Source organism: Chlorocebus sabaeus, chromosome 24 (assembly GCF_047675955.1).
Source record: "Chlorocebus sabaeus isolate Y175 chromosome 24, mChlSab1.0.hap1, whole genome shotgun sequence".
Taxonomy (NCBI): domain Eukaryota; kingdom Metazoa; phylum Chordata; class Mammalia; order Primates; family Cercopithecidae; genus Chlorocebus; species Chlorocebus sabaeus.
The window spans coordinates 41,831,531-41,851,198 of record NC_132927.1 but is presented as its reverse complement, the minus strand read 5'-3'; the positions used below and the strand labels follow the sequence as shown (position 1 = coordinate 41,851,198).

General features: G+C 39.3%; 1 protein-coding gene across 3 annotated transcripts in view; it reads right to left on the bottom strand.

Annotated features, from left to right (window-relative positions):
• FUT8 (fucosyltransferase 8) overlaps positions 1–19,668 on the bottom strand; it is a 274,423-nt gene that overhangs the window by 254,425 nt on the left and 330 nt on the right. The window contains exon 2 of one of the 3 annotated variants that reach the window (XM_073011082.1): positions 837–941. The exons of 1 other annotated variant lie outside the window; for it this stretch is intronic. The gene's annotated coding sequence lies outside the window, so the exon portion shown is untranslated. Of the gene's footprint in view, positions 1–643; positions 667–836; positions 942–19,668 lie in introns of those variants that run through there. One more of the 3 variants, XM_073011085.1, reaches the window with a different exon arrangement.

The window sequence follows — 19,668 nt, the reverse complement described above, 5'->3', positions numbered from 1 at the left end:
GCAAAGGACTTAAATAGGCATTTCTCCAAAGAAAATATGCAAATGAACAATAAGCATAAGAAAAGATGCTCAACATCACTAATCATTTCAAAAATGCAAATCAAAATCTCAATGAGATACCACTTCACACCCATTAAGATGATGATTATGAAAAAAATAATAATAATAAAAGAAAGTAAGGGTTGGTAAGAACGTGCTGAAATTAGAACCCTGTGCCCTGCTGGTGGAAATGTAAAATGGTGTAGCCACTGTGAAAAACAGTATGATGTTTCCTCAAAATGTTAAAAAAAGAATTACAGAGGCTGGGCACAATGGCTCACACCTATAATTCTAGCACTTTGGGAGGCCAAGGCAGGCAGATCACTTGAGGTCAGCAGTTCAAGACCAGCCTAGCCAACATGGTGAAACCCCATCTCTACTAAAAATACCAAAAAAATTAGCCAGTGTGGTGGCACACACCTGTAATCCCAACTACTTGGAAGACTGAGGTAGGAGAATCGTTTGAACCAGGGAGGCAGTGGTTGCAGTGAGCCAAGATAGTACCACTACACTCCAGCCTAGGTGACAGAGCAAGACTCCATCCCCCCACCAAAAAAAACAGAATTACTGTATGATACCAGCAATTCCACTTCTGGATACATACCCAAAAGAATCAAAAGCAGTGTCTGAAAAAGATATTTGTGCCAGGTACAGTGGCTGACACCTGTAATCCCAATACTTTGGGAGGCCGAGGTGGGCAGATCTCTTGAGACCAGGAGATTGAAACCAGCCTAGGCAACATGATGAAACCCGTCTCCAAAAAAATACAAAAATTAGCTGGGCATGATGGAGTGTACCTGTAGTCCCAGCTACTCTGGTGGCTGAGGTGGGAGGATCATCTGAGCTTGGGAAGGTCGAGGCTGCAGTGAGCTATTAAGATGATCATGCCACTGTACTCCAGTCTGGGTGGGAAGAAAAAAAAAAAAAACACTGTCTCAAAAAAAAAAAAAATCACAGTTCATTTCTGCAGTTTGCAACAGTTTTACTACTCCCAAGATGGATGTTATCATAATGATGGGATAGAAAGGGCAGATTCAGATAAAAAAGCAATCACAGTCAATAAGCACTTCTAAAGCTCCTAATCAGGGCCAGATACTATGAGGCACTAGGGACACAAAGATAAAGAATCCCTATTATTAAGGGATTTCTGTTCTAATCACATTTACCCATAGTCAAGAAATCAAAACGTGGTCATTAACGGCATCGTTTCAAACTGATTCCAATACCACCCAGAACCAATCATAATAAGAAGTTTCCAAATGATGGTTGCAAAATATTTGGTTTCTTCATATAAGAAAATTTTAATCCAATTCCCCCATTCTCAAACTGAAAAGAACCATTTCTCAAAGATAACATTAATGAGACGATAGATTAAAATATGTATTAAAAAAACTTGCAGATCTATGATACATTTAACATCTTGCTCATATCTGCAACAGGCACAGTAATCAAAATTACCCCACTTTTCTGGACACCAATTCTTGTTTTTAGTCCTTATCTTCTAGCCCCATGATTCAACTTACTGCTGGTCAAAACAGAATCTTCATATGTGAGAGAACAGAGATCAAAAACAAGTAAAGAAGGAAAAACAGGAGGGGAGGGGGATAGAAGGGGAAGAAAAATGGGGAGCAGGGCAAAGGGAGGACAGGACAGGGGAAAGTGGAAGTAGGAGAAGGAGAAAGGAAAGAAGAAAGGGAGGGAGAAAGGAAGAAATGCAGACATCAGTAAATTATGGAAAATGCTGAATCTCACTCATAATCAAAGAGATCCCAACAAAGAGATCCTTTCCACCAAACTGAGAAATACTAAAAGCTCAAGAACACCCAGTGTTAAAGAAAATGTGAGGAAAAGGTAACTGGGTAAACTGGTACGACCTTTTTGCAGGGGATTTGTTTCTAAGAATCAACAATCTCAAAAACAATTAAATCATTTGAGCCAACCATTCTATCTGAAGGAGTTAATGTTAAGGAAAAAGTAGATAAAATCGTTTGTGTACATCTACATACATGTATTAATACAGATGCCATATATTATAATATATGCCATAGACATCTGTAGCTTTTCAAAGCTTCTCAGAGAATTCTTATGATAATCTACTTTTGGAACCATGTCCCAGGGAATGAATATCTGTACTGAAGGAACTAACATTTAGTTAGCAACTTTTGTGAGCCTGGCATTATACTGACACATACATCACCTTGTTTAACCAAAACACATTAAAAGCTAAAGGGGATGTTTTAAAAAGATCTATATTCCTAAAATACTGATAACCAAAGCCTTACAGGGAATTTTCACTGCTCTATTCATATAATCAATTAACAGAATTTATGTTCCTCTGTTGTTTAAAGCAGAAACAGACAAAATAAAAGAGTTTATCTGGGCAAAGAATGAGTCATCAATCAGGCAGAGGTTTGAAGAGTTTCATTTGCAGCAGTGTCGGCTGCAAGCTTTACATGCTGAACACAGAAGGAAGACAAAGAAAACATCTCATTGGTTAGAGTGCAAAGACGCTAGTTCGAGATTAGTTAGGTGGTTTCTAGTTGGCAAAATATCTAGTTTCCTTTTACCTTCTAAGTTGGGCTTTGGTTTGCTTAGATAGGAACTTAAACAGCTAGAGCCACCCAGCCTAGTAGCCTCCCAACTATAAATTTAACACTGCAAGACAATTTCTAGTTACCATCTCAAGATTTCCCATTAATTTCTCTCATAAAAATAGGAGCTATCCCCAAATTTGGAAAAAAAAAAAATCACACTTAAGAATTCAGAATATCAAGTAAAAACTAATGGGAATAGGGAGTTTTTCCTACTGGGGATATTTGTTTTATACTTAACAGTCAAGCATCTCAAATCCACAAATCCAAAATGCTCCAGTGAGCATTTCTTTTGAGTGTCACGTCGGTTTCAGATTTTGGAACATTTTGGATTTCAGATTTGGGATGCCTGCCCTGTATAAATAGGGTTCAGTACTATCCATGGTTTCAGGTATCCACTGGGGGGGCCTTGGGGACTCCTGTGTATCAAATTCCGTCAAGTCAGCAACTCAGAACCTAAAGCACAAGAATACTACTGTTCTCAAAACCCCAAAGATAGATACTATCTGGGGTAGAGGGGGGAATACTCTCTTTAAAGAACAGTATGTCCAAGAAGAAAGAAAAGAAAAATCAATTACACGACAATAATGGAGTTTACTTAGAGGGCTCTCAACATTTTACAGACCTGGTTCTAGAACCTGGAATCTTCTCACTAAAAAGATTATAACAGATATAATCTAGACTTAGCTATATTAGTTTCTGACTTTTCTGCTGCCTTCACTGATGCCTAGTAACTTTTAAACCATGATGCTTTTTACAGCTAGAACTCCTTTGAGGGGGGGAAAATAAAAGACATCACGAACCCTTAGTCATCTTTCCCTACAATTTGGTTCTATAGTTCAGATTCCTCTGACTTGATACCAAGTGAGACAAACTTACCCAGGCCAGAAGCTATAAGAAAAGTTATCTCATCAACTCTTGCTATATGATTTGCTCTTAGGCAAATCTAACCTGTGCCAGAATTTAGAAGTTGACCAACAGCTTATTTCCTCTGTACTACTCTTTTACAATATTAGAGTTTTTCAAAAAAAATTAGCAAAGCTGTAGTCACTTGATTAGCTGCAGGTCAGAAAGACACACCCAGAATAGGACATCCTATAGAAAATCTCCTCTATATAGAAATATATGTATAGAAATAAAATTGACTGATTTAGGTATTTTGCAAAGTTAAAACAATGCAAAAATATATGCTCAATGAATAAATGACTAATCAAAACGGTGCTCCTGAGCATCTAGTCTTAGCTCAAGGTGGCCCCAAGGTATTCATAATCTCCAACATCTCATATGTTTGAAACCAGAGACCTAGGGAACTCTTATTTAGTTAACAATAGTAATAATTAACATTTATTGAGCCACTACTTCATGCCAGGAACTGTGGTAAAGACTCTGCATTTTTTATCCATATTTTACAGATGTGGAAAATTAGCATCAAAGTTACTATTCGAGGTTGCACAGATCTTAAGTGACAGTCAGACCACATACCTGCTTTACTCCACAGTTTATGTGCTCGCTAGGGCAACTCCAGAATTCAAACAAACACCCTGATGGCCATAACTGTCCACAGAAATACTCAGAATCTTCAAGAATGCCAAAAAAGCTTATATTTAAGTAGAGAAAAACTTTATATTTAGGTTGACTTATACTTGGAATAAATCTAATTCTAAAAATTCAATCATCCAGTATATAATTTACAGTGAAAATTTACTAGTGGTAGCTTAGAAGTTGTTGAAGTTTATGCATAGAGAATTAAGGGATAAGGACATTTAGAAGAGCTTAGTCCCATATAATGTATTCAGACCAGAGCCATTTCTGAAATGAGTAAGGTTCCAAGATCTCAGTATTATTGGGCAGAGACTTCCACTATGAGATCTGTTTCTACGCTTGAGCCCAGAAGTTTAGAGACTGCAGTGAGCTATGACAGCACCACTGCACTCCAGCCTGGGAGACCTACAGCAAAACCCTGTCTCAAAAACAAAAAATCTACTTCTTCAAATCTACCACTTGAACAAAGAATTCAAGGATACTCTCCTTTGTGAGATCTCTCCTGACCCTCCAGACACAATTCATTACTCCTTTCTGTGTGATACTGCTGAGTTTTACACATACTTCAGCTGTACTTACCACACTAAGCAAAACTGAGTTTCACACAGCTCAAAACATTTCACACATTGACAGACTAACATCCTCACACTAACTTCTGAATACCAAATTCAATCTTTTAGATATCACCTTATTAACAATGATTTTGAGTTACTGCGTGAAGCCTTGTCATTTCACAATGCTAGGAAATTGGGAGAAGAGGTATGAAGCTACGCTTCCCTGAAGTTTAGGGGGACATGACACTATCCTGACCTATGATGAAAAAAGAATAATTCTTCCGACCCCATACTCTAGTCCTGCTCTGGACAAAGCCTTAGTCACATATACTTGGAAGCTGGGAGGGGGAGAAGGATGAGTGTGAAGGAGTAATTGGAGTTATAGTTCTAATATCCTATAGTGTAGATGTTCTCTTATCTCGTCTCTTACCCTTGACTTATCACCAAAAGTCTCTGATTTCTCTCTTGGGACAGTGCAGGCCTACAAGTATTGCTGGGTTCTAAGCAGAAATCCTAGGTGATCAAATAAGTGAAAGGCACCCATTTAGCACCAAGCTTTTACTACCACGGCAGGGTGAGAAAGACCCTTTCCCCCTTAACTTCCTATACCTACAATCCCAGTAGTAGGCCTCAAATTCCACAGGTTGCCACCTCACCCCCTACAAGGAGGTTGGGCCCAGGACTGATTTGCTCAGTGCCAAAGATGCCTAAAAATCCCATCCTTACACTTTTTCCGCCCCCCAAGACGAGGTCTCACTCTGTTGCAGAGGCTGGAGTGCAGTGGCTCTAGAATAGTTCACAGCAGCCTCAAACACCTGAGCTCAAGCGATCCTCTGCCTCAGCCTCCTAAGTACCTAGGACTACATGCACACACCACCATGCCTGGCTAATTTTTTTTTAATTTTTTGGTAGAGACAAGGTCTCACTATGTTGCCCAGGCTGGTCTCGAACTCCTGGCCTCAAGCAATGCTCTGCCTCTACCTTCCAAAGTGCTGGGATTATAGGCATCATCCTGACACTTTAATGTTATGCAGCAACGAAGATTTCTATTTCCAAAGGAGATAACACTCCCAGGAATTAGAATTGAATATTTTATAATAATAAATTTTAGCTCTGTGAAATGACTCTCCATACAAACACCCAAATACCTCCTACGCCTATGACAAGTGGAATTTTTATTTTCAATCAGATTTTGGGAGACATGTTATTATAGAGGAAATTAGGGGAGTTCCTGTACTGTAATTATTAACTTATATTTCTAATTCACCTTCTAAATTATTTCTAAAGGTAGGGTCGTTATCATTTTGTATTCCAAATTCATAGTAGTTGTTAACTACACTTGTTGAGAAAAAGGTAAGACAAGATTAGGGGGAAAGACTGGGAAACAAGATACAAAGAAATATGTGAGCATCCTTATATGCTTAACTTTAGATCCCATACTAGTGGATATTCTTAAGTGATATTTACTCTTTTAAAAAAATCCTGTCTTCCAGCCAGGTGTGGTGGCTCACACCTATAATCCCAACACTTTGGAAGGCTGAGGCAGGAGGACTGCTTGAGCTCAGAAGTTCCAGAGCAGCCTGGCAATACAGCAAAATTTCATCTCTACTAAAAAATAAAAATAAAAAATAAATCCTATCTTCCCTGAAAAAATCCACAAAAATGAAGAACAAGTATCAGTTGAGAAATTTTACTGCTTTTACAATAAAATGAACTGTGTCTGTCAGGTTCACCAAGGTATTAGGAGAAAGATGGTTATTTTTCAATCTTGGCAAATAACTTGAAGATGACAAGAGTAAAAAAGCTGCATGCATTTATAACATCTCTAAGAAATAATAAGGCTAGAAGATTAGGTACAATAGAAACTCTTTTTTAAATTTTTTTCTTTTTTTTTTTGAGACAGAGTTTTGCTCTGTTGCCCAGGCTAGAGTGCAGTGGCACAATCTCGGCTCAGTGCAACCTCTGCCTCCCAGGTTCAAGCAATTCGCCCGCCTCAGACCCCTGAGTAGCTGGGATTACAGGCATGAGCCAGCACACCTGGCTCTTTTTTTTTTTTTTTTTTTTTTTAAGTAGAGACAGGGTTTCACCATGTTGGTCAGGCTGGTCTCGAACTCCTGACCTCAAGTGATCTGCCTGCCTCAGCCTTCCAAAGTGCTGGGATTACAGGCATAAGTCACCCTACCTGACCTCTTTTTTTTTTTTTAATATCTTTTTAATTTCAATAGCTTTTGGAGTACAAGTGGTTTTGGGTTACATGGATGAAATGTATAGTGGTGAAGTCTGAGAGTTTACTACACCCATCACCAAAGTTGCATACATTGTACCCAATATATCTTTTTTTATCCCTCATCCTCTTCCTAACCTCCCCGTGTCTCAGTCTCCAAAGTCTATTTTACTATTCTGTATGCCTTTGCGTATCCAAGGTTTAGCTCCCACTTTTGAGAACATACAGTATTTGGTTTTGTATTCCTGAGTTACTTCACTTAGAATAATGGCCTACAGCTCCATTCAAATTGCTGCAAAAATGTTATTTTGTTCTTTTTTATGGCTGAGTGGTATTACATGGTGTATATATACCTGTATAGAATATAAACTCTTAAAACAATCCTCTAATAGCTTTTACAGATGAGCAAGTAGGGTCAGAATCATCAAATTCAGCATCTCAGTGACACAAGAAGTTTCTAGAAGTCTCTAGTCATACTGATTTTCCACTTAAATTGCTAAACCCAATTCTTCTAAACATTAGTTTAGGGAGAAGTCACAAGAATGCAGAGAAATCTAATAAGTAATCCTAAGAAAGACACCAAATTAAGCCTACAAACATTAAATTGGTAGGGAAAATTTCAATTTGTGAGTAAAATATTACAAGAATTAAACATAAGGTATTAAATTATTGGACTACAATTTACATCCTAAGTATGAATGTCTAGAATACCAACTTTGGCACATAAACAGGAGATCATTTTTATCACCTAGTCACAAAACTACAATTTTTGGGAATAAAACTTGGCAATGTAAGTCCAAAAGCATTGTTTCCTAATTATATAAGTAACAAAAAAATTTATAATCCCATTTTTCAAGATCCAATAAAAATTAGTCCTGTGAAAGAGAACACAAAATGCTCCCCAAATGAAGGCGAGAGATAGAAAAGACACACAAAAAGAGAAACAGAGAGAGACACAGATTTCTGAAAACCCAAAGATAAGGTACAAACATGGAAAACCTAAATGCACAAAGATATTACAGCAATACGTACAATGAACTATCAGTCTGACCAACCGAACAGTACCTCACTCAACGAGAAATGGGAAACATTTACACTGTTAACTGAAAAAAGGCACAAATTTGAAAAGAAATTATTATTACAACTTTGTAAAAAAAAATTCTGTATGAAAAAGGACTAAAAGGCACATATACCAACATGGTAACCACAGTTATGTTAAGATCATGGGACTGCGTGTAATTCTTTTACATTCAATAATAATAAATAAAAGTTATAAATAAGTTGTCTAAATTATCTATAATGTGATATTTTCAAAGTAAAGTTTTCTAAAGAAAATAAAATTATATCTTACATTTAATTTATAACAATCTGTCTCTACTTCAATTTCTACTAAGATATTTGAGCACTAAATTCATTATATGAACTAAGTTTTTTACCATATCAGAAAAAAGTAAGAATTAACATTACCTTATTCTCTGCTCATAAAAATAATTAGTGGGAAATCTACTAATTAAGACATTCAATGTAAATGAGTCATCAAATTAATTGGTTCCATAAATCCAAAGTATTGGCACAGGGTTTTAATAACCATCCTCAGCATCATCAATATACTTATCAGAAGTGCAATTAGTAAAACCTGACATGACCCTACACTCAAAAAGGCTATAAAAATAAAGTATATTTTTTTTATAGTATAAGAGTATAAAAATAAACCTTTGGCCCTCAACATAGAAAACAAAGGTTGCTGTTGCCCTCAATCTATACTTAAAAACAGAATAGTAAATAGCCTGAGTCTATGTTATCACTAGATGATTGTCCCTCTTGTTGAAATTTGATCTCAATGTTGAAGGTGGGACCTAATGGGAGTTGTTGTTGGCGTAGGGGGAGGGGTCAGAACCCTCATGAATAAATTAATGCTCTTCCTCAGGCATGCTTGAGGTCTCACTCTATTTGTTCCCCCAAAAGCTGGTTGTTTAAAAGAGTCAGGGTCCCTCCTCCCACCCTTTTCTCCTTTCTCATTATGTGCACAAGCTGGCTCCTCTTTGCCTTCTGCTATCAGCGAAAGTAGCCTAAGGCACCCACTAGAAGCACATCCCGGTGCCATACTTCTTGTACAGCCTGCAGAACTGTGTGGTAAATCAAACTCTTTATAAATTACCAGCCTCAGGTATTCCTATATAGCAACATAAAACAAGGTAGTCAACTCATCAATAATAATAATAATCGGTCCTATGATCAACTTCCCTCTGGAGGAGTTTTTTAATCTTTCTTGCAAATTAGAATACATTATCCCCAAAATGTGCAGACCTGATGTCAGGAAGAAATAAAATTCTTAATGAACAATACGCCAAATCAGATAAAGGATACTGTAATAAATATTTTGACTAATTACAAAAGCATCAAAAATTGTCAAAAAAATAACCTTAAGTATGGTTGTAAAAAGCTTTTAATTCATCACTCCCAACCTCACAACAAGAAAAAAAGCTGGGAGGAAAAAAACTGATAATCAACAACTCTTCTTAGAGCCATCAGAGAATTGAGGTCCAGAGGGCAAACTGCTGCTCTAAAACCTGGAGAGACAGGCAGGCAGATACAGAGAATCACAGTGTGCGGGAAGCAGAAGCCCAGTAATACAAGCTCTCAACTGAAGCCAGCATCAGTAGGAACACTTGAAACAGTAATTGTGGACTAGCTTGAGAGTTAAAAACTGCAAGCAGACCAGTCTTAGAGGGGTCCCCATACTTTCCTGAGTTTTACCTGCAGAAGCCCTACCAGGTTCTCATGGCAAAGATCTGAAAAAATCCCCTCCTGCCGGCAGCAGGGTAAGAAGAAAAACATTTTGAAATATGCCACGGACTTTGTTTCTATCAAAAGGCATTCCAGTAAAGGAAACTATTTTACCAGAACCTAACCAACTGGGCTTTTAGATTGCCTAACCTACTAGGGTTTTACAGTGCCTAACCAACCTGAGGGAAGGGCAATACCCAACTCTAGCCCCATATATCCTTTGACAGGGAAAAAGAGAAAGATACCCAACTCAGGCTCACAGTTGGTAGAGGGCAGAGATGAGGGGGAAAGTTCTACAGTCCTGAGATCTAATTACAGGCCTGTAGAACTTTCCCCCTTATACCTCTACCCTTACCACTACATCAATACAGCTCTTGTACAACACAGGATTACAACTTAAAAACCTGCAAGCCTCAGACCCCTTTTAAGGATTCTTGACAAAAACCCAAAGACTACAGGGCAGATAAAAGCAACGATACTAGAAGAAATTTTAGCCTCTGATAGTGACGGCAGTGGCTTTCTGGTACAGGGAAGGCACAGGGAGAGGCAGACAGACCCCCTCTCTCAACAGCCCGCCGCCCTCAGTGCAGCACAGTCAAGCAGACAGGGGCCCGATGCAGAGCTGAATCTGAGCCTCAGGGGCCTGAGGCGGGAAGTAGGAGCGGTGCTCACTTCAGGGACCGGCCAGTGACACAGCCACTGCACCCACCCCGCTGAAGGTGCCAGGTTTCTGGGCCTCAGGAGGAGGCTCTGTGCAGGGCTGCCTGGGGCCACATCCCTAGGGTCCACCCCACGTCAGGCAACTGCTGAGCCTGCCACTCCCAACAACCAGGCCGGACAGTGATCTGCTCTGCCTGGGCCACTCGAGTGCCAGGGCAACTGGGGTAGCTCCCGGCGATGTCACCCCTGCCCCAGATCCCAGCCCAGGCCCAGCAAGGATCTGGAGCCCCTGCCCCAGGATGAAAGGGGGTGGAGCCAGGGCTGCATGCTCCACAGTGCCAGTGGGAGCCAGGAGCAGGCAGCAGCCCAAGCCACCCAAGCCTGGGTGGTAGACCCAGGCCTCCATGTGCTCTTGGGGACTGGAAACAGGCAGGAGCCCTGTCTCCCAACCCCATACAGCTGCAGCTACCCAAGTCAGGGTTGTGGACCGAGGCCTCCTTGTGCTCTTGTGGGCTCGGGAAGGCCCCCGCCGCTTGCCTTCACAGGCTCGGAAATGCCTGTTCCCGCTGCCACTTCCTGTACCGGCTCCAATCTGGCAGGTTCTCCGAGCAGGGTTGGAGCCAAGCCTGGACACCATCACAGCCCAACAGGATATGCGCATGCTCAGACCCTGCCGCCTAGGCCCCCTCTGGGAAAGCTGAGGTGGAGAGCTGCTCCATGCTGGCGGGCAGGTGCCCCTTGGCACAAGCAGCCTGGGAACCATGGAAGGTGGCAGGAGGCAGACAGGCTCCTGGGTGGAAGGGGGCAGGTCCCCAGTAAGACCCCACCTTCAGGCCAGGGAGGGCCTGATGGTTGGGGACCGGGCTGCCAAACCCGCAGACTGCAGTGGGGGCTTGTGGTGCCTTTTCCAGCCCACCCATAGCCACCGATGTACCAACTGGCGCACACTTCCTCCCCACTGAGGTCCATAAAAGCCCCGGCATCAGCCAGGGCAGGGCAGAGGACCTCTCCTCTCTGCTGAGAGCTGGGAAGTCAATGGGGACCTGCTTGCAGAGAGGAGCCACTCACTCCAGGGCCTTCTCTCTTCTGACAGCTGAACACTGGATGAGAGGACCTGCCTACAGAGAGGGGCTGCCCTCTGCAGCTCTCGTCTGAGCTGTTCTAACACTCAGTAAAGCTTCTCTTTGTCTTGCTCACCCTCCACTTGCCTGCATACCTCATTCTTCCTGGACACAGGACAAGAACTCAGGCAAAGGCGCCACCGGCCACAGAGGTTTCTAGCCAGAAAAGCAACACCTTAAAGATCCTGTAACATTTGCCTCTGATACCACAGCCAGAGCAAACACTAAACACAGCCTGACTTCTAAACAGACAAACATAAAACCTCACCCTAAAGGCCTATTTACCTCAGTTCCTTTTACCTGATACATTCGGTCTGGCTATGAAAAAAAATTTATGAGGCACTGTAAAGGCAAAAAATACAATCTGAAGAAACAAAGCAAGCCTCGAAAACAGACTCGGATGTGGCAGGAATTTTTACCAGGAATTATCAAATTATCACCAGGAATTTTTTTTTTTAATATGTTTTGAGACAGGGTCTCACTGTTACCCAGTCTGGAGTACAGTGGTGATCCACAGCTCCCTGTAGCCTTGAACTCCTAGGCACAAGCAATCTTCCTGCCACAGCTTCCCAAGCAGGTAGGACTACAGGTGCATGCCACCATGCCCAGCTAAGTTCTTTTTTCTATGACCGGCCTGGGCAACACTGGAGACCCTGTCTCTATGATTTTTTTTTTTAATTGCCAGGCATGGTGGCACACACCTGTAGTCCTAGCTACTTGAGAAGCTGAGGAGGGAGAATCACTTGAGCCTAGGAGTTCAAGAATGCAGTTATGATGACGCCACTACTGCACTCCAGCCAGGGTGACAGAGTGAGATCCTGTGGAAAGAAAGGAAGAGGAAAGAGTAGGAGAAAACAGTGAAGGGGGGAGGTGAGGAAGGAGAGTGTACAAATCAATAACACTGTAACAGGAAAGAATGTCTTTAGTAAGAGACACCAAACCAGGAAGTTCAAAGAATACCAAGCAAGATAAATACCAAAATATTTCCACAGACAAATGATAGTGAAGCTGCAGAAAATCAGACAGAGGAAACTAAATCAAAAGCAAACTTTAATTTTTTACTTATTAACTTCCAGACCAATAAGGTATCTCGAAAGCAGCAAGAGGTAAAGGAAAAAAAAACAACACACACACAAAACATCTTATCCACAGAGAAATAAAGATAAGAATTAGATCAAACTTTCTCTTCAGAAATCACGCAAGCAAAAAGAGTGAAGTGAAATATTTAGCGTTTAAAAAAAAAAAAAAAATTCCAACCTTTCGGCAGGAACCACCATTTTTCAGTAATTCGCCAAAACGACGAACACAAAGGGAAAGAGAAGAGATACCCAATATATGTTCTCTAGGCCTTTTACTAAACATGGAGTTGTTCCTTTGGCTACATGTATGCGAATCTGTAAGAAAGGTGATATTGTAGACATCAAGGGAATGGGTACTGTTCAAAAAGGAATGCTCCACAAGTGTTATCATGGCAAAACTGGAAGAGTCTGTAGTGCTGCTCAGCATGTTGTTGGCATTGTAAACAAGTTGTAAACAAATACGTTACCCAGCATGCTGTTGGTATTATAAAAAACTTGCAAACAAACAAGGGCAAGATTCTTGCCAAGAGAATTAATGTGCATATTGAGCACATTAAGCACTCTAAGAGCCAAGACAGCTTCCTGAAACGCATAAAGGAAAATGATTGGAAAAACAAAGAAGCCAAAGAGAAAGGTACCTGGGTTCAACTGAAGCACCAGCCTGCTCCATCCAGAGAAGCACACTTTGTGAGAACCAGTGGGAAGTAGCCTAAGCTGCTGGAACCTATTCCCTATGAATTCACAGCATAACAGGTGTAAAAAAATAAATAAAAGACCTCTGGACTGGCTGGGCATAGTGGCTCACACCTGTAATCCCAGCACTTTGGGAAGCCGAGGCGGGCGAACATGAGGTCAGGAGTTCAAGACCAGTCTGGCCAACATAGTCAAACCCCATCTCTACTAAAAATACAAAAAATTAGCCAAGCGTGGTGGTGGGCACCTATAATTCCAGCTACTCAAGAGGCTGAGGCAGGAGAATCGCTTCAACCCAGGAGGCGGAGGTTGCAATCAGCCAAGATCACACCACTGCACTCCAGACCGGGCGACAGTGCAAGACTCTGTCTCAAAAAAAAAAAAAAAAGAAATACAAAAAATTAGCCAGGCATAGTGGCGCACACCAGTAGTCCCAGCTACTTAGGAGGCTGAGGCAGGACAATCACTTGAAACCGGGAGTCGGTGGTTGCAGTTAGCCAAGACAGTATCACTGCACTCCAGCCTGGGTGACAGAGTGAGACTCCGTCTCAAAAAAATAAAATGAAATAATAAAATAAAATAAAATAAAATAAGAATAAACCTCTGGACTGTTTTAAAAAACACCAAACTAGAATTCCCGTAGAATCCCAGCAAAATTATCCTTCGAAAGTGAAGAAGAAATAAAGACTTTCTCAAATAAAAACTGGGGGAAATGAAATCCAATAAACATGACTTGCAAAAAATGTTAACAGAAGTTATTCACAAAGAAGGAAAATTATATAGATCAGAAATATGGATTACAAAAAGAAAGGAAGAGTGTAGAGAAAAAAATAAAGGTAAAATTAAATCTTTTGTTTTTCTGATCCTTAATTCATCTAACGGATAACAACTTGTTCAAAATAATCATAGCAACAATATTATTTTGTGACCATAAATTATAGAAAAGCGAAACAAATAAAAATAACGTTATAAGGAATGGGAAAAAGGAACTGACACTGTTACAAGGTATTTGCACTACCCATGAAGTGGTATAGTGTTATTTCAAAAGTGAACTTGGATTAGTTTAACTGTGCAATTATTGCAAACTCTGGGGCAACCACTAAAATAATTTCATTTTATTCTTTTTTTTTTTTTTTTTTTTTTGAGACAGATTTGGGTGCAGTAGTGTGATCTTGGCTCATTGCAACCTCCACCTCCTGGGTTCAAGCAATTCTCCTGCCTCAGCCTCCTGAGTAGCTGGGATTACAGGCGCCTGCCACCACACCTGGCTAATTTTTTAATTTTTAGTAGAGACAGGGTTCACCATGTTGGCCAGGCTAGTCTCGAACTCCTGACCTCAGTGATCCACCCACCTTGGCCTCCCCAAAGTGCTGGGATTACAGGCATGAACCATCATGCCGAGCCTAAAAAATAATTTTAAATAAGTATAATATATATTTTAAAACAGGAGACAAAATGGAATTATATAAAATGGTCAATTACAATGAAGAAGGCAGAGACAAAGTGAAAGACAAACAGAGAACAAGGACAATGAGTAGAAAACACTTATAAATACAGTAGATATTAATCCAACTATATGAATAATTACTTTAAACATCTGTGTTCTAAATACACCAGTTAAGAGACACGTGCTGTCAAGAGTAAATCAAATGACAAGACTCTACTATATGATGTCTACAAAAATCCCACTCTAAATACAAAGATGAAAACAGATTAAAAGTAAAGGGATGCAGAAAGATAGGCTACACTAAACCTAATCAAAAGAAACCTGGAATGGCTATATAAATTTCAGAAAGAGCAAGCTTCAGGCCAAGAAAAATTATCAGTGATAGAGGTGCATTACATAACAACAGATGATCAATCTGTTATTATTCACCAAGAAGACATAATTATCTTTATATGTATGTAACTAACAAAAGAGTGTCAAAATACAGAGGGTATAATAAAAACTGATAGAACTACAAGGAGAAACACATGAATTCAATATTACAGTTGGAGCTTCAGCAACCCTCTACCAGCAATTGACAGAAGCAGAAAATCAGGAAGGTGTGGTAGAACTGATGACACCATCAATCAGCTGGATCTAACCAACATTTATAGAACACTTCATCCCGCAACAGCAGTATACACATTCTTCTCAAATCCACAGGGAACATTTCACAAAGACAGACTACAAAATATACCTTAGCAAATTTTAAAGAATAGACACCATACAACTAGACACACCACAATGGAATTAAACTAGCCAAACAAAAACATAGCTGGAAAATTTTTAGAGATGTTTAAACAGCTCACTTACACCTAACTCATAGGTCAAAAAAATAGTCTTGAGAAATTATAAAATATTTTAAACTAAGTGTACATGAAAATAAAACACCAAAATTTATGGCCGGGTGCCGTGGCTCATGCATGTAATCCCAGCACTTTGGGAGGCTAAGACAGGAGGATCACTTGAGGCTAGGAGTTCCAGACCAGCCTAGGCAACATAATGAGACCCCATTTCACAAATAAGTAAATAAATAAATAAATAAATACGGAATGCAGCAAAGCAGGATGAAGAGATTAATTTTTAGCATTGAATGTATATGTTAAAAAAGAAGAAAGGTAAAATTAATCATCTAAGCTTTTAATTTAGGAAACTAGAAAATGAACAAATTAAATCCAAAGGAAGCAGAAGAAAGTAAAAATCAGAGCAAAATGGAAAACAGGGAAACAAAATCAACAAGACTCGAAACTGGTTCGATGCCCTTAAATTTGATAACTTAAGTGAAATGGACTAATCCCTTAAAAGACACAATCTACCAAAATTCACACAAGAAGAAACAAATAATCTGAATAAACCTAAATCAATTTATAAAAACTGAATAAATAATTAATAATCTTCCAAAACAGAAAGCAACACACTCAGATAATTCACTCACGAATTCTATCAACTATTTAAGGAACAAATGATACCAATATTCTACAATCTGTAGAAGCAGAGTGAGCACTTCCTAACTCATTCTCAGAGGCCAACATTACCCTGATAATAAGCCCAGGCAACAGCCTTACAAGAAAGGAAAATTACAGAACAGTATCTTTCATGAACACAGAGGCAAATGTTCTCAAAAATCTTAGCAAATCACATTATACACCACAACCAAGTAGAGTATATTCCAAGTATACAAGGTAGGTTCAACATCTAAAAATCAATTAATGTAATACAGGAAACAGAAAAAAAATATTACAATCAGATCATATCAATAGATGCACTAAAAGTATTTGATAAAATTCTACATCAATTAATCACATGTTCTCAGCAAACTAGAAATAGAGGAGGGTTTCCTCCACTTGATAAATAACATTTACAAAAAACTTACAGCAAACACCATACTTAATGGTGAGAAACCAGATGCTTTCTCCCTAGGATCAGGAACAAAGCAAGGACTTTCCTTCTTACCACTCCTATTCAACATCATATTGGGCATCTTAGTTAATGCAACGAGACAAGAAAAGGATATAAAAGGTACACAAATTGGGAAGGAAGAAATAAAACTCTCTGTTTGCAGATGACATGATCATCTACGTTTTTGGGAAAAAAAAAAAAAAAACCCAAAGTACTGACCAACAAACTCCTGGAAATAATAAGCAATTATTACAGATTGTAAGATAAAGGGGGGGGATATTTGGGAACTCTCTGTACTTTCCGTTCCATTTCTCTAAAACTGCCCTAAGAAATAAAATCTATTTTTTAAAAACTCCAATTCATTATAGGTGCTTAAGAAAAAATGTGTTCAACATGGTTTTCCTCCTTTGTTTCCTTTTTTCCCCAACAGGGCTGCAGGGGTGGCTGGGGGAGCCAGGGAGAATCTCTTTAATTTCTCAAGCATCTTTGAGTCCAAGAAAACACAACATGAAAAGTGAAGAGTACACATCATAAAAGTGAATAATTCAAACACATCCATACCATCTTTTTCAATCTTTACCAACTCATAATTCTCTGAAACTAAAAAATATTTCTTGTAAGTTGGAGGAACATTATTTTCTTGGTAATATAAGTATACCAACTCCAAAGCCTAAAATGAGAAGGAAAAGCACAAGGAACAGAGTTTAATCCAAGCTTGGATGATCAGCCACCATGGCCCCAGGAATGAAGAAAAAAAGAAAATCTTCCCAAGAATCATCAAAATAGCCCGCACCAAAAGGTCAAGTTACTCTTTCTGAGTAACTCCTTAACATTCTTTTCTTTAACGTTAAGAAAATATATTAGCCAGGCACGGTGGCTCCCAGCACTTTGGGAGACTGAGGTGGGGAAATTGCTTGAGCACAGGAGTTCAAGATCAGCCTGGGCAACATGGCAAAACTCCATCTCCACAAAAAATATAAAAAATTAGCCAGGCATGGTGGTGTGTGCATGTGCACCTGCAATCACAGCAACTCAGGAGGCTGAGGTGGGAGAATCACCTGAGCCAAGGAGGTCAAGGCTGCAGTGAGCCATGACTGCGCCAATGTACGCCAACCTGGGCGATGGAGTGAGGCCCTGTCTCAAAAAAATAAAGAAAGACAGAAAGATAAAAAATTCTCCTACTCTTTTAATTGACTAGAATATAAATGTAAATAGAAATATGATAGAGGTATATCTTTTTATTATTGTAATTATAGTGTCTATTTAATTTCTATATTCTGTCTATTTTAATACATTTTATTTCAGGTATTGCTGGAGTGTTACTGCTAATTCTATATTCTAATGTATCTTCTAAAATTAATTAAATACATTACCATTGTTACAAGATCTAGTGAGAGTCTCTGAATTGCCCAAATATCCACTATGAAAACATTCAGTACAACTTGTGTGTGATGGAAGGGCTACATACAGGAAGTGGTGAGAGAATCCCATCACCCCCTAGTATATGGTTTTGAATTTCTTCCATATGGAATGAATAAAAATCCCTCTTTTCTCCTACTTCAGTAACTTTTGTCCAGATCTAAAAATACTGGTTCAACCTGTACTTATACTTATCATCAATAGCTAGTCATTGTTCATTTGTAACTTCAAAGAACAAGCACATACACGACCACAGGGGATTTTGGTGGTACCAAAGAATTTTTTAGTGCCCACAATATCTCTATGAAGTAATTATTACATACTTTCAACATGATTCAAAGAAAGAATTCAAATACCATACTACAGTGACCTATTTAAAACATAAAGAAAACTCAATAGCATATGAATAACTTACACCTAGAATTCTAACACCATGCGCCACCTCACAGTACTATTACCATTCTCTAGTAAAAATTTTTCTAAAATCTCTCAACCACAAGAATGACATGAGAGACAAACGTGGGCAACGAAGGCAGGACCACATTCTCATATTCACTTCAGGAAAGGTTACTTCATTTTGTGAACTCAGCCTGAGGGTGCAGCATTTTTCTAACTTTAAGTGACCTGCAGAATGCTCCTCTTCCAAATACACTATTCAAGTTGAAAACCAAAATGGTAAGTCAGAGAGATCAGGGCAAACAGCATGTTTACCTAATATCTTCATGAATTAGCTTCACCCAAATAAACAAAACAAATTAATTTATGCATGCTACATTCACAAGTTAGAGTCTGATTAGCACTTAACGCATTTTCTATTCCCTTTTTATTTTGTGACTCCAGCAAGACTAATATTAATATGGTATATAGCAGGCACTCAACAATTATAAAACTTCAGAATCTGAGAACTAGATATGTCTTAAAGATCATTTGGTTTACTCTTCTTCTCTTCCTCAGGCCTCAAATTTTATCTATAAGGAAACTGAAATGAACCCAGTAGTCTCACAGACAGTTGTTTTGGCAGAAAAAGTATCAAAGAACTGAATCCAAATCACCCCACCAGATGCCAGACCCCTCATTCACCAATATTGCTTCCTTGCCCCTCCCAAGTTCCTGTTTTCTTACACATTGTTATATTTCTTCCCTGCTATATAAACCTTGGTTTTAGTCAGTCAGGGAGATGAAATTGAGCTCCCATCTTCTCAGCTGCTGCACCTGATTAAAGCCTTCTTCCTTGGCAATACTCGTCGTCTCAGTCATTGGCTTTCTATGCAGCAAGCAGCAGGACCTAGACTGAACTCCTGGTGTATCAGTAACAACCTAATAGCTGAAGAAGACAGTAACTTTCTAAAGCTAGTTAATAACAGAGCAGAACTAAGGTACTTTGATGTCCAGACTGATTTTCTTTCTCCTATACCATGCGGTTGTCAAGAACTCTGAAGAACCTAAGATTTTACCCTACATGCAAGCTAACATCAGTCTACCATAGTTTCATGGACACTGAGAGCAAACACCATGTACCTACATACAGTTTGGACACTGAAGACTGAAACTACATGTCCCCCATACTGAGTTGA